The 16795-nt window shown below is 34.9% G+C and overlaps 1 pseudogene; it reads right to left on the bottom strand.

Moving 5' to 3' along the window:
- Nucleotides 1-238: 238 nt before the first annotated feature.
- On the bottom strand, nucleotides 239-14968 carry LOC110092602 (annotated as a pseudogene).
- Between the last annotated feature and the right edge of the window lie 1827 nt (nucleotides 14969-16795).

A 16795-nucleotide genomic window follows, 5' to 3' on the forward strand; every position in this document is an offset into this window, starting at 1 on the left:
AAGATAATCTTAAGTTGACCTTAACTAAAAGAGAGTTTTGTGTCCTATCAAGTGCTCTCCATGATTCACCACTCATGGGTTAAGCCATTGAGGAGCTTTAGAGCTTTGGTTATGACTGTAATTTAATGATTTGTGTTCGTGGTAAACCACCCAATCAAAGGGCCTCAATCACATTCCTTTGTGATGTCATCTGGCGACAAAACTATTTTTGGTGCTTACGCATTTGCTTAAACTTGGTAAAACTAATGAAGTGGGATTTCTAACTACTAAAACTAACTCAAATCCCTTAAGAGATAGCTACTTAAGCATCACTTCACTGGTGTATGTTTTGGCAAATTTATTTTCTTAAAACAAAACCTTAAAAGTGCTCAACTCTTCATCATTAAAAAAATAAATTTAAATTAAAAGAAGAAAAAAATTACAAGATGCTCTAGGTGAAAATGGACAATAAATCACAGTCGCTCCTATCAAATATAGTTTAAGTTAGCTAATCTTATTTGAAGAATCTACTAAAAATTATTACATCTTAAATGTCGAAGGAACTTCTACATCAACTAGCCTGCCCTCAAAAAGTGAAAAAAGGCCCCCCCCCAAAAAAAAGCTAGCAAGCAAACAAACAAAGAAAAAAAATATTTCAACATGAAACAACATGGATGTATGTTCCATTAGACAAACCAAACCTGACGACATTGAGCCAACAAATGTCTCCAGAAAACTGATAGTAAGCATAAGGAAATTTTGCCCTGATGATGCATGACTCCTTACTGATGACATCGTCCTGCAACAGCAGTAGAAGTCAAACTACAGTGTACGTAGAAACTTCAAAAAAAAAAAATCCAAAGGCTGAATTCACCTGTACAAGGAAATCGCCATCTATAAACAGCCATACATCAGAAGTGAACAGCCAGGGAGGAAAATCAATGGAAAATATTCAATGCAAAATGAAAATCTAATTTGGCTTGAGCATACTCAAATTTGAGATACCTACTGCATCATTTAGAACAGATTCTCCAAAAACCAATGCATAGAGGTTCATATCAGTACCAAGTTCCTGCAGGAAGGAAAAAAAAAAGCATAAAATGCCACATAAAAACATCCAGATACTGTCATTAATATGACATCCAGCTAAAACTTGTTACCAAAGCATCTGCCTACAAAACTGTAGAAGATCAAGAAGTAAAAATAGACTACCTTTCATTTCACTAAAACTCATATGCAATGATTGCAGTGTTAAAGGACTGTCACACAATCCAACAACAACAACAACAACATGAAGCCTTTATCCCACTATGTGGGGTCGGCTACATGAATTATTTTTCTCCATTGTGCCCTGTTAAAAGTTAAATATTTAAATCTAATAAAGAAATGTCATTTCTAATATTTTCTAACCAAGTCTTTTTAGGTCTATCTCTAACTTTCTTAAGATAAGTCAAATCTAATACATCTATTTTCCTAACCGAGTCATTGGAAAGCCACCGTTTCATATGACTAAGCAATCTAAGGCGACTCTCTCTAATCTTATCTTTCACTAGAGCTAATCCAACCTTTTCATGTATATGCTAATTTCATATCCTGTCTCTAAGAGTAAAGCCACTCATCCACCTGAGCATCCTCATCTCTGCAACACTTAACTTAATATTATGCTTCTCTTTTAATGGCCAACATTCTGCACCATAAAGCATTGCAAGTCTAACCAACATCATATAGAATTTTCCCTTAAGTTTGATGGGGACTTTTCTATCATACAATAAGCCCGATGCATTCCTCTACTTCAACTATCCAATTTGAATTCTACTAATAATATCTCCATCTATTTCACCATCACTCTGAACAATAGACCCAAGATATCTAAAATGTATACTCTTATTAATGACTTGATCACCCAGTCACAATCCCCCTCACAAAAACTATTATTACTAAAAATTACACTCTATAAATTCAGTTTTGGATCTACTCAAACGAAAGCTTTTAGACTCTAAGGTTGATCTCCATAATTCAAGATTACCTTCAACTCCCTCTCTAGTCATATCAACAAGAAGAATATCATCTGCAAAAAGAATACACTAGGATACAATCTCTTGCAAATGTAAAGCAAAAAAAAATGCTTTATCACACAAGGGTATATGATAGAACCTATGTAGCACGGATACTCCTATTTACGAGGCATGATGTATCGAACACGTGTCGGATGCAAATACGCCTCCAATACGGCACAGATACGTGTCGGATACGGCTTTGCCGTGTCCAATTAAAATATTATTTAAATTTGACCGGACACGTATCGGATACACATGTCCTATTAAAAAAATGGAACCACAATTTGACCCTATTCATTTCGGCTATTCGCTCAATATCCCTATTCATTTATGCGGATTAAACATTTCGGTGAGCTACGTTTTTCGTCTCCACACAGACGTTCATCTTCTTCGTTATAGTCGAAGGAGCGGCTCCACGACGCGAGCATAGCAGCGAACAGGATCATCCTTCGTCGACGAAGATGCTCGACGACGCGAGCATTAAAGCCGACAGGATCATCCTTCGTCGACGGAGCGGCTCGACAACGCGAACAGTGAAGGCGACGCGAGAAGTGAAGGTTCATTTTCTCGTTTTCTTCATCGTAGGTCGGTACCACTCGATACTCAGTACTGCTCAATACCTCTCTGCAAGCTCGGTACCATGCTCAGTATTAATGCTCGGTACTACTCGGTACCGAGGGGTATCGAATGATACCAAGCGGCACCCAGAAGCTAGAAAAAGCTTTAAAACAACTCTTACAATAAAAATTTGTTAGAGAAAAGCGGCACCGAGAAGCTATCTCCACCAGGGGGCAGCGTGCATATCTGCGATATGCGACATATCTACACTTTTACTTAAATTTTTTCATGTTTCAAATTCATGTGGTTTAATTTGTGTCGATCCTTCGTAGGATAATGAGCTCTAGTGGCGTAGGAACTGGGTCTGATGATGGTCCATCAGAGACTAATATTGAAGATAACAAACCTCTATGGGGTTATGTGACAAAAATAGGTAAAACGTCAGAATGGGGTGGCAATATTGTATTTAAATGCAATTACTGTAATGTCACGTTACCCACATACAAAGGATCATATTATAGAGTGAAAGCTCATTTGTTGAAGATTAGTCATGGAATTAAAGTATGCCCAAAGATAAGCTAGTAACAAATGGCTGAATTACAAAGGAAAATCAATGAAGCTGAGCAAAGGAGTAAAAAAGAGCTTTCAAAACATATTCCATTTCTAAGCACTCATGCTTCATATCCTTCATCATCTTCTTCAATTAGAAGTGATGCCAAAATTATAAATAAAAGATTTTTCCAGATGGAGGGATATGAACCAAAAAGAAGAAAACATATTGTAGATATTGCTTTGAAAAAAACATTTGATTTACAAATGAGAGAACTAGATGGGGAAATAGCTAAAATGTTTTACTCTATGTTGCACGGATACGCCTATTTACGAGGCATACTGTATCGGACACGTGTCGGATACGGATATGCCTCCGATACGGCACGGATACGTTTCGGATACGGCTTTTCCGTGTCCAATTAAAATATTATTTAAATTTGATCAGACACGCGTATCCGATATGCGGTCCTATTAAAAAAAATAAAACAGAGCCGCAATTTTCCCTATTCATTTCGGCTATCCGCTCGATATCCCTATTCATTTATGCGGCTTAAACATTTAGGCGATCTTATGCTGACATAATCTTTTGTCGACGGAGCGGCTCGACAACACGAACAATAATGGCGACGTGAGCATTGAAGGTTCGTTTTCTTCGTTCTTCGTTTTCTTAATCTTAGGCTCGGTACCAGAACTCAGTACCGAGTACCACTCGGAATCACTAAGTAATGCTCGGTATCGCTCGCAAACTCGCTCGGTACTGCTCGGTACTCGATACTAGAAGTCAGTACCGCTCGATACTCAGTATTCGGTATTGCTCGGTACTCGGTACTCAGTAATGCTCGGTATTGCTCAGTACAGAGAAGGTACATAAAACTTTAAAGCAACTCTTATAATAAAATTTTTGTTCCGGGGGCGCTGCCCCCGGAAACCCCCACAAGGGCGCTGCCTCTTGACCCCGCGACCTGACCAGGCAGGTTGAACCCCGCCAGGGAACAGCGTCCCCTTGGACCCCCGGCATAGGCGCAACATATATATACTTCTAGTTAAAATTTTTCATGTTTTAAATTCATATGAATTAATTTGTGTCGATCTTTCATAGGATAATGAGCTCTAATGGTGTAGGAATTGGGTCTACTGATAGTCCATCAGAGACCAATATTGAAGATAACAAACTCTGTGGAGTTATGTGACAAAAATAGGTAAAACGTCAGAAGGAGGTGGCAATATTGCATTCAAATGCAATCTTTGTAATGCAACATACAAATGATCATATTATAGAGTGAAAGCTCATTTGTTGAAGATTAGTGGTCATGGAATTAAAGTTTGCACGAATATAAGCTCATGACAAATGGCTGAATTACAAAGAAAAATCAATGAAGCTGAGCAAAGGAGTAAAAAAAATTCCAAAACATATTACACTTCCAAGCGCTCATGCTTTATATCCTTCATCATCTTCTTCAATTAGAAGTGATGACAATAGTGTAAATAAATGGCCTTTTCGGATGGAGGAATTTGAACCAAAAAGAAGATACAATGCTACAAGACATTTAAATATTTAATGCTTACTTTTATTTTGATATTATAAGATATAATGCTACAAGCCTACAAATGATGTTGTTTTCTTTTTTTTTTGTCATTTCAAATATTATGCTTTCATTAATTTGTTATTTTTTATGTATAATTTATATATTATAATGTCATATCCGCGTCGTATCTGTATCATGTATTTTTAAGAATTGTCATGTCCCGTATCCGTATCGTGTCATGTCCGTGTCGTGTCTGTGTCGCTGTATCTGTATTGGTGCAATATAGGTTTTACTCAATTGGACTTCTTTATAACCTAGCAAGAAATCCACATTACAAGAATGTCTTTACCTACGCATGCAATAATAATATTGCAGGATATGTACCACCAGGAAATAATGTCATTAGAACGAAGTTATTGCAAAGAGAGAAGGATAATATTGAGAAGTTGCTCGAGCCTACTATAGGAGTTTGGAAGGAAAAATGAGTTACTTTGGTTTGTGATTGGTGGACAAATCTACAAAGAAGATCACTTATCAACTTCATTACTATAACAGAGAGCTATTTTATGTTTATCTAAGCTGTAAACTATGAAGGACAGTACAAGGATAAGTTCTTCATTTCTAATTTAAACAAAGAAGTTATCATGATGGTGGGGCCTTCAAACATCATCCAGGCATTACTAATAATGCGCCTGTTTGTAAAGCTGCAGGTCTACTTATAGAGTAAGTCTATCCTCATATTTTATGTACACATGTGTTGTGCATAAGCTTAATATTGCCTTAAAGAACATTTGTACAGCTGAGAATACCGAGGCAAATGAAATCGCCTACAATGAATGTCATTGGATCACAATGATTGCTGAAGATGTAGTTGTAATTAAAAATTTTATTATGAATCACTCCATGAGACTCATTATGTTTAATGATTTCTCTAATTTGAAGATGTTGGCAGTTGCTGAAACTCGATTTGCCTCAGTTATAGTGATGTTAAGAAGAATCAAAAAAATTAAAAATACTCTTCAAGCTATGGTGATCAGTGACAAATGGTCCTGTTATAGGGAAGATGATGTTGGAAAGGCTATGTATGTAAAGGAGAAGCTTTTAGATGATTTACGATGGGATGAGATCGAATACATCTTAAATTTCACATATCCAATTTATGAGATGTTGAGAGTAGCTGATATGGATAAGTCTTGTTTACATCTCATTTATGAGATGTGGGATTCAATGCTAGCCAAAGTAAAAGAAATTATATATAGACATGAGAGGAAGACACTTCATGAAGACTCAAGCTTTTGAAATGTTATTTATGTTATTTTAGAAGATAGGTGGAGCAAAAGTAATACGCATTTATATTGTTTGACTCACTCACTAAATCCCAAGTAAATTTCAATATTTTTTTTATTATTATATCATTATTTGTTATTTAGTAATTTCTATATTTTTTCATTATTTGCTTTTAATGTTATTTGAAGATATTCAACTAAAGAATGATTTCAAGATGATTCTCAAATAATTTTTCCACATAAAGATTTAGAAATTTCAAATATGAGGAAGACATGTTTGAAGTGTTATTTTCCAAATGAGGAGAGAAGAAATGTCAATATTGAGCTTGCTAAATTTTTTTGTTATTTAGAGAACTTTGGTGACCAAGAGTTAATGCGTGATCGGTGGAGAATTGATCCGCAAATGTGATGGATTATACATGGAGCTTCAGCACCTCTACTTCAAACAATCGTAATAAAATTGTTTGGTCAAGTTTCATCCTCATCTTGTTGTAAAAGAAATTGAGGCACATACTCATTCATCCAATCAATGAAGAGAAATAAAATTACTCCATAATGAGCTGAAGATTTAATTTATGTTCATACAAACCTTCGGCTTCTCTCAAGGAAAACTCCAACTTATATGGAAGGAGACAACAGGTTGTGGGATGTTGCTGGAGATGGATTTGAATCTCTTGAGGATATGGTAATATTAGAAATTGCTAATTTTTCACTTGATGAGCCTGAATTGGAAGCTATGATATTTATTGAAGATGATATAGAAATTCAAAGACAAACCACTGAAGAAGCTACTCATATCATTCCTTCTATTGAATAGTTGAAACTTCATGTGTTGGACAATTTATGTTTTTGTTTTTGTACAAGACATTTAAATATTTAATACTTACTTTAATTTTTATATTATAAGATACAATGCTACAAATGATGTTGCTTTCAATTTTTTTTGTCATTTCAAATATTACACTTTGATTACTTTCTTAATTTTTATGTATGATTTAAATATTATAATGTCGTATATAAGCCGTATCCGTATCCTGTATTTTTAAGAATTGACGTGTCCCGTATCCGTATCGTGTCGTATCCGTGTCATCGTATCCGTATTGGTGCAACATAGGATAGAACAGAAAATAATCTCAAAAAGTACTGAACGGCCGATTGGTCAAAACAAAGCTGCTTTTTTTTAAAGGTTATAAATTAGTTGCAACAAGAATCAAGTAGAGAAAAAAGTCATTTAACTTTAAGTTCCTAAATTGTAATGCATATTAAAAAGCAGAAGAAAATATTAGAAAATCAACAAAATGCGGGTGAAAATAATCTACCAGAAAATCTGTCAGTCATTACTACAGAAAGCTACAATGCAAAACATACAGCAGAAAGTAAACATATATTAACTACAAAATAATGAAGCTACCAAAGATATGATCTGAGCAGATTAAAGTGAATTTAAAAGACATTATATCTTGTCAATCTAATTAAATATTGTTACATTGATGTGCTCCTTAATGAGATGGGGAGACAAGAAGCATGACCTTTACTTTGGAGGAATGAGACTACACCATGGTCACAGACCTGATGGTCCAATACGACTACATGGTGGTAGGTACATCACAACACCAATATATGTAGTTTCTAAACATGACACCGCACAACTAATGAAGCACAAAGCTACTTGATGCTCCTACAACAGATTAATGTTACAAGACTTCACTAGCGCCCACTTCAAAATTCATGACGCAGATTGAAACAGATTGCCAAAAAAATAATATGAGAAGGTGAAAAATCAGATCAAGGACATGGCTGGGACTTGTTCATTCCCATACATGCAAAGATAGGAAAATCACAATAATTGTAGAAGCCAATATGGAAAGAATAAGAAGTGATATTCACTCAGGAAAAGTATGAATTACAATAGTCGCCCAAGATTTTGAATTGTGGCCACCTTTAATTCCTCTCATTTTAATTTGATTTTCTTGTGAAGAGGTATATAAAGCATAGTTTTGAAGTAATTCATAAATGATTGCGTAGTTGGTTCTCAGTTGGAAAGATTCAATTGCATGGAACAATCGTAGAAGTATTTCAATGGAAAGGAGAGATATAGGCAGAAAGAGGGGTAGTAGCACTAAGGGCTGTGGAAAGATGAAAAGATAACTGAATTAGAGGGGGAGAGTCAGAAGAGCTGAGAGAACCAAATATGATCATATACAAAGATTAATAACAATGCCTATTTTCCAAGTACTCTCTAAGGTCTATAACAAGTGAGAGAGATGGTTTCAATTTTAATGTATTTCATGTGAACCAACTCCGCCTTTATTATTTTCCTTTATCAAATTTCGGGTTGTTACCTGCCTCTCCAAGCTTATAACATTAATTGATTGGAATTTTCTAGGGCTTCATCAAAAGTGTTTCATTAAGTAGATCCATAATGTATTTTTTATCAGAAGATGAATATCCCAGCCCTTGAGTAAGCCGCATCTATTCTAAGAGCATTGGAAATTTGGAATCTTCCCAAATATTTTATTTCAATTTAATTTGATAATTGGTCTTTTAATCTCCTCATTTCTCCATATCATCTCCTGTTATAATTATGTTAATCATATAAACTATTAAAATTATAATTTTACCTTCTTAGAATCTTTTTTATGAATATAGTGTGATTTCTAAGGCTTTGATTGAAGTTCATCAATTCCATAGATTTGATTAATTTCCCAAATCATGCCCATGAGGATTGTTTGAGCTCATATAATGCCTTCCTTAACTTTCATATAAGGTTTGCATTGAATTCATCATCAAAACCTAGTGGTGTCAAATAGGCTTCTTCTTCTAACTCACCATATAGAAATGAAAATTTTTATAATAAATTATTCTAAGGTTCAATTAAGGTTGGTTGTCAAGGATGGTAGTACCTGAAATGTAGTAAGTTCTGCAACTGGAGCAAAAGTTTCTACATAATCAATTTGATAATTCTGAGTGCAGTCTTTTGCAGTGAGGCTAGTTTTATATCTTTATAGTGTTTGATTTGTAATGTATTTAATAGTGCATACGTATTTGCATCAATCAGTTTCTTTTCTTCTGATAATTATACCATCTACCACATTTGATTTTCTTTTAGGGCTCTCAAATTATTTATCATGAATTTTTTCATTATTTATTCTCAAGAGCTTCTTGGAAGATTCTTGGAATATTAAAATCATTCATCTTAGTGCTGGAGACTTTGTGGGATGGGGAAAGGTTGGACAGAAATAAATTTGGCTATTGGGCGATGGGTGTATTTTCGCATCATCCCCTTTCTTAAAGCAATGGGATCCCCTTTCTTAAAGCAATGGGAAGATTAATATTATAATGGTTTTGAGTTGAAGGGATGGCGTTTATATCTTCATTACATGGTAGTTGATCTTGCACAAATTTGGAGGGTTGAGCATGATTTGGTATAAGATTGGATTCTTTCCTCAAGTATATCTATAGTAATGGTTTGGAGTGCTCAGGTAGGGCATTGTTAGGGCTTTTAGGAGAGGTTGAAGCTATTTGAAGAGGAGGGCTAATCAAAGCTATTTGGGTTAGTTGGGCAGAAGTTGGGTGATTGAAGTTAAGAAAATTAAGGTTGTCTTAATTCCAAGACTTCCATTGAAGGCAACATTAATCAATAAATCCTTAAATTTCCACAAACATAGCACCTCAAGAGCTAATGAATTTTCTAAAACTTGGATAATGGCACTTATACCATTTTTTAATCATGGAGTGTCCAAGGAAGATGCATCTTAGAGCTCTCAAATCAAGCTTAGTATTTTGATGGTTTTTGATAGATATGAACGTAGGCACATCCAAATGTTCTTAGCGGGAGTTATGAGTGTTCTATTTTAGAGAAGAATATTTATCTAAACTGATGGTTAGTGAGTGACAAATATTAATTTTGTGTGCATGATTTTTGTATGTTTCATTCAAGATTTATATTAGAAAACACTAAACTCTAAAACGTCCTATATCAATTCTCCAATTGCAAAAAAAATTAATTAATTAATTAAAAAATCTCCAATTGCATGGCTTTCATCATTTCCTTATCCAAGTTGTTAAATCATTCATTGCATGCACAAATATGAGCATATAAATAGAGCAAGAATGATAAATTTATGCACATAGCAACAAGAAGCTAGCTGAACAACAAATGTGTCTTAATACCTGGAATATCGATAACACAGTCACAGGATCAGTTGCTGATATGAGAGAACCAAACATCATGCATTCAATTAGTGGTAGTCTATACATGAGAAACACTAATCCACCAAGGTATCTGCAAATCAAAAATGAAAATCAATCAATGAGAGTTACAAAAGAGTTGACCTACTCCTCAATTAAAAGTGGTTTGCATAAGAGCATGCTTACACTAAAAGACCCGTAACAACTGAAGATATGAATGTGCCCAGTATGGCAAATGTGATAATTGCTCCAAAATTTGAAAAAAAAGGTTTCTGAATAAGAAAGTTGGATTTATATATCAGATAACTTTCAACGCTGCTCCAGCCACACCACATGCGAGCAGCAATATAAGATTGAAAGACTTACAGGTGCTAAACTAAAGCCCGACTGATTAGGGTTAAAGTCAAGGGTAACAACAGACTTTCAGCCGTAATGTCAAAAATGATTTCAGCAATAAATCAAAAATAAATTCTGTTTGAAAAATAAAAGCTAGGATATAATATAATAGGAGGTAGCAAGAAGAGGAAGAAAAATTCTTCATGGAAGTTGAACCAAATTCTGTAAAGAAAGAAAATATAAAAAAGTCAGAATGAAGTATAAGACTTGCCTGAAAAAAAAAATAAATAGCAGAAAAAAATAATAGAAAAACAAACCTAATACTTGTTTCTCGGTTTGAAATGTTAGCAAAACCACCAACAAGTAGACCTGCCATAGAGATGGTAACTAAATAAATGTTTGATGCCAATGAACAAGCATAAAATTGTCTGCAAACATCACATCAAATATATTCCACCGGAAAAAATCTATAATTTAAAAAAAAATAACTATCACCTTTGCAACAAGGATTTCAGTCTCATAAAGCATGATAGAATTGAAGAAAACATTAGATTTGAAAGTAAAATTCATCATTGAAAACTGCACCCTCTAAGTTTCTGTTTAGTGTCAATAATGTAGCATCAGTCCATTTAAATAAGTTCTCAGGAAGACAGCATCCAGAAGCCTTGAGACATTAACAAGTATCTAATCAGATACTCATGACTGCCACAGTGTAATGCCTAGATCTGACTTGGTTCAACAATGGATTACGATGCAAGAGAATATAACGGATGGACCATAAATGGGAATTCTAATGGGTTTTAAGAGCACGATTCACCATACGTGCAACTTACTCTCATTTGCAAGTTCCTTACCCACAAGGTTATTTAAACAAAGGTATCCCGAGCATTTTAGAAGCTATTTAGAAGGTTTGGACCTGTCAAAATTTATCACTGAATAACTCGCTTTCAAATGATTGGACAAAAAAAAACCATAACAACTCTACAATGGGTTGTTTCCCAAGCCACCGACTGATTGCTTCATACAGTTCTTCCTAAGAAGCTAAAAGACCCTCAATTACACTTGTCAAAATAGACTTTGCTTTACCCTTATATTTAATGAGGTTACTAGAGATGTAACTTGTTCTTTGACTTTTTTATTTATCATCTATAGCGAAGGCTTAATTCTTACTTTTTAACTTTGCCCAAGGCATGTAAAATTAGTGGTAGCTCCATTATTATTAACAATAAGACTTTAAAGTGCCTATTAAACTGCTAAATACTTTTTCTTTCCAGTGAAAAATTAGCTTCACAAAAAGGCCTTCATTGGACTTTCATCATAATGGCATGAGTTGACACCAAAATATGTTTTAGGTCAAGTAGAAAATAAGTGACTGAAGGTTCCGGTGCTTGACTATCCATGCTTAAATCGGCTTACTTGGCCAAGAAGAAAGACCTGAACAACTGAAGGACACGAGATCATGACTAACTTAGACTCAAACATTTAAAGTTGGCACCATTAAAGCAACTTACTTCCAAGAGTCACTAGTTACATAGGCTTAAAGAATGCAAGTTTATAATGGAAAACTTGATCCCTATGTAATATTATTATATACCATTAAGATATTCTCCTTTTAATTGTTTGATCGAAACTTAAACTTCCTGCATTGTTTTCAAAATATAACTTTATTTACTAAATAAAAGCCAAATAAATAAGAAAAAAGTTTTTGGCATCCTAATTTATTTGAAATTAACTTATTATATTCCCAGGATGTCATATCATATAACAGAGCTTTTATTGTCCCTTTTCTTGATGAATTGTCATGTTGTTCAATTATGCGGTAAGAAATAAGGCCTTACATGTAATCAAACAGATCATACCTTCCATGTCCAAGAAAAGTCCAACAAATAATTTTGAAAAAAAATTTCCAACTCTAGTTTTATTAACGAATGTGTTAAACTTATTAGAGTTTCAAATATGTTTTGGTAACAAAGGCAATGTTATAAAAACAGGAGAATGAATGCTTTCTTGGAACACTCATCTAAGTCCACAAACATCCATGTTGTGCTGACGTTTCTCCAATTACAATCATATGGGCGTTTTTAGGATGAAAAACAGTGTAAAATGACTAATTCAATAACTATAACAACAAAAGTTCAACACAGAATGAGGCTTTACATGCATAGTGGTTAGTTTTGTTCCTTTAGGAAATTCCATGAACTGCAATGTTAAGAAAATAGTTGAAACAAATTTATGCCTAAATCAATTCAAAATTTCCGTACACAAAATGTCTCCCTGAAGTGCTCGTTCATGAAAGGCCAAGAGATAAAGCTCATAATATGATAAACGTGCCCCATATAGCTTAAAACAGAATGTATGCAATTAAAATACAAGTAATAGTTTTTTCAGGGTTTTAAAATGGGCATGTACTACGCCCTTACACTTAGATCATCTCCAACCGAAAATCTCATTTTTCACTCCAAAATGCCGGAAACTACAAAATGCCGTGATTTCATCTCCAATGGAACGCGTTTTTCACCCTTTTGCAGTTAACCGTCGCCTCTTTTTTTCCCGCGACAAGTTCGGTAGAGCGGTAAAAATGGCGGAGATGAACAGTGCAACGCCAATATTGGCGTCCCACTGTTCACCCGCAGCCATATAGCGGAAATTTTGCAGTTCGGCTGGAGCTGGCCGGGAGCTCCATTCAAGCGTTTGGAGGTCGGTTGGAGAGCCCTTAAGCCCCAATTACTCAATGCAAATGAGTGCTAACAAATAGAAACACGGCGGGTCCTTCACTGTTGCATTTAATTAGATTTCTACATTCAGTATTAAGACCAAAATCCGCATGGAAAATAATTTTGGATCCATTTAAGCTTAATAACACATTAATAGAAACTTCAATGCTCAAAGACATTATCCACACACGTAAAAGACTGTATCTACAAGCAAAAAAGTTGGAAGTTATAAGAAGCAAAAGAGTATCAATTAGCTAAAGGAAAACGGAACAACATAACATTCACACGCAAATGCATCTAGCAATGTAACCATTAAATTCAACCCTAACGAATGATAGAATTAGTGGAACCCCAACATCCCAATCTGTTCTATATCCACTACGTAACCTAACAACAAAACAGCGAACGTAATAAAAGGGGAATAAAAAAAAAAGACCGCCGGTGCACGGCGGAGAGAAAGTGGAGTTACCAATTAAGAGGGAGGCACTAGCCTCGGGGAGGTAGTAGAATCTGTGTCGGCGGAGGACGTGTCCAAGGACGAAGGACAGCACCAGCATCGAAATTTGAAGCAGGATGCCAACACCCGCCGCCTGCTGCTCCTTCCCCAAAGGCAAGCTTCCCGACGGCTGCGCCGCCGCGTTGAGGCCCGTCATGTTCAGTACGGTCATTTGCCGGCCAACGATCCTTCTTCGCCGAGGTAAATCGGCAGCGATACCTCTCGCTCTTGTCTCTCGGCCGGTGCCTTTGAGTTAGCTCGCCGCGCGCGTGTTCTTTTTACCAGCGTTGTTTCCGTGATTTGAGAAGTAAATTTCCATTTTCTGGACTTTCATCCGCCGCTACAAGAATCGGATCTGCTGGCCAGACGTTTGTCCAACTGCAAATGGACCCGCGTGTTAAAACATTACATTTACTTAAAATTTTTTAAAAATAGCATTTAATTCCTTTTTTTATAGTAACACCACACAAATCTTTAACAAGAGAATAAGGCTTCGTTTGGGACAGCTTTTTTACTGCTTTCTAAAACGGAGCTTTAATACAAAATTTTTTAAATTTGTACTAAAACTCCGTTTTAGAAAGCAGTGAAAAACCCGTCCCAAACGAAGCCTAAAACTATGGACATTCACTCTCTGCAATCTATTAATTTCTCAATAATTTAATTATAATTTGTGCAAATATGTAGGTTTGATAGTTCATTTTGAAACTTGTAGTTTTGTAAGAAAATATTATTGATATATCGATTTTGACGTAGATTTTTAGGTTTAAATATTTAAATATTCAAATCATAAACTTATAAAATCAACTTAGGGGCTGTTTTGGTTGTCTGCATTAGGAGTGTAAAGTAAAATAAATACATGTATTTATTAAATTTGGTTGTTTGGGTAATTTTGAGCAGAACAAAAGGAAATCATCGAATGCATTAGTCGTGTATTATGGGAGCTGTTTTGCGTGAATTAGAAACCCGCTCATATTCAGCGGGTTATAAATTCATCGGAAGAAAAGCTTCGATTTCATCGTGCTGTTCGGCTTCATTGCACGATAGCCTTCTTCGACTCCTTCATTCTTGTTCGACTTCGCTCCGGCAAGCAGCTCTGGGTTCGACTTCGCTCCGGCGAGCAGCTCCACTCCGTCGCCCTCAAGTCTGGCCTTCTCCGCTCCAACCTCTTTGTCAGCAACGCCCTCATCCCTCCAACTTCTTCTTCAGCTCCGCTCCAACGTCTTCTCTGGAATGCCACATCGTCGTCGATCACCCGAGCATTAGCCGAATCCATCTCGAGGTTAGCCCAAATTCTTCATCGCAGAAACTTTTCGTAATAGATCGCTCTTCAGGTTTGTTTCTTCGCAAGATGACCTCTTCCTATTCTATCTTTTTTCGCAAAGAACGAGCATTGTTTATCCTGTACCTGATGCTTGCTTTTTATGCTGCAGTTCACGGGGACTTGGGTTTCAGCGAGATATATCAAGCACTCGAATATATAATTGTAAAATTCATGAAACTATTTAAAGAAGTAAAAGATTGTGGGCATTAAAAATTTATTCCCAACTCTTTTGAAAGAGTGATGGAGATTGAAATTTTACAAAGGCATATTAGATTGTAGGCAAGATGCTACCAAGATATTTTATAGATATTTTGCAAGAACATTAAGATATAATTTCAAATGTCTCGTACGCACAAGCCACTACGGTTAATTATCGTTTCCGTTGATGAGAGATAACTTTTGATAAAGGCTATTTGATAGGCATTTGTTCTTAGCTTTTATTAGTAGTGATTTAATTTTATGATTGAGGAAATATTTTCACCTTTTATTTACAAAAGATGGTGGGGAAAATGATGACAAATCTGATTAAAATTCAATAGTTCCATAATATTGGGTCTTCATATAGCAACCATGGGCTGTGTAATCTATGGGAGGTTTAAAAACCAGGGGACCTTCGCTAACAGAATTTGTGCCCTATCAAATATAACATATGGATTTAATCATTAGGGAACCCAAGCTTTAGCCTTGACCATAATTTAACAGTGATATTTTACAATAAAAACATAAGATCGAAGGAATTCAATCATAGTCATTATTTAATAGTGTCCTTCAATGAAAAAAACCATCCAATTAGAAGACATGTGACACATCCTAATTGTGTGAGACCTTCTAAGAGTGATTATAGTGATATACTTGATATGACAATAGCTCTTTGTGAGCTAAGATTATCCTAAACTTGTCACCTTCATTAAATAATTATTTTAAGCTCTAAGTAATCATTTCTTGGTTTAATATTTTTTTTTTATTTTTTTAATATTTTATGTGCATTTAAGCTTGAAATAATTTTCTTTCGGAGTTTAAGGGCATTTTAATTATAGCATCACCTCCGATTGAGATTTTTTGCTAATACAACCATCAGCGATGTAGGGTTACTTCAAATATTTTTGTTAAGAATAAAGAGTTTAATTTTTATAATCGATCCCTCTGGTTATGATGTATAATAAGCATACCTATCATAAGGTTATTCTTTGATTGGATTTTATTGTAATGAACATTATTAACTTTGACTTCGTGCCTGTAGAGGATTACATTCATGGGATTCAAGTATTGTCAACTCTATTATTTGTGACATGGAGGATTGAATTTGAAAAGTAGGATTGACGTCCATACCCTTTAGGTAGGATAGGTCGTTCATGAGCATGCATATATGCCAAGTTTAAGTTTGAATTAAAAATATATATATATATATTTATATAATTGTAAGTCTTCTAAAATATCTATATATATCATAGATTATGGGAAATTTATGTTCATTGTTATTTTTAGTTCAGTTAGCATTCTCAAACTTCAATTATGAGTATTTAGCATGATTATTCTAACACATGTAGATGTTTTGACTTTGATGATTTTGATGCATCTCTTGAATGGCACAAATACTTTTTGGATGTATTTACACATTACATTTGCATGCTTGCCAATTTATTCACACTTTTACTCTTTTTTTATCTCTTTGCACAAAATAATTACATATTTTTAAAGGTATTTATATAATGCATTTGCATGCTTTTTTATGCATTATATTTGAGTTAAAAGTTTAACTTTAGATGTTCTTAGAGGATT

Source organism: Dendrobium catenatum, unplaced genomic scaffold (genome assembly GCF_001605985.2).
Source record: "Dendrobium catenatum unplaced genomic scaffold, ASM160598v2 original_scaffold_211366, whole genome shotgun sequence".
Taxonomy (NCBI): Eukaryota; Viridiplantae; Streptophyta; class Magnoliopsida; order Asparagales; family Orchidaceae; genus Dendrobium; species Dendrobium catenatum.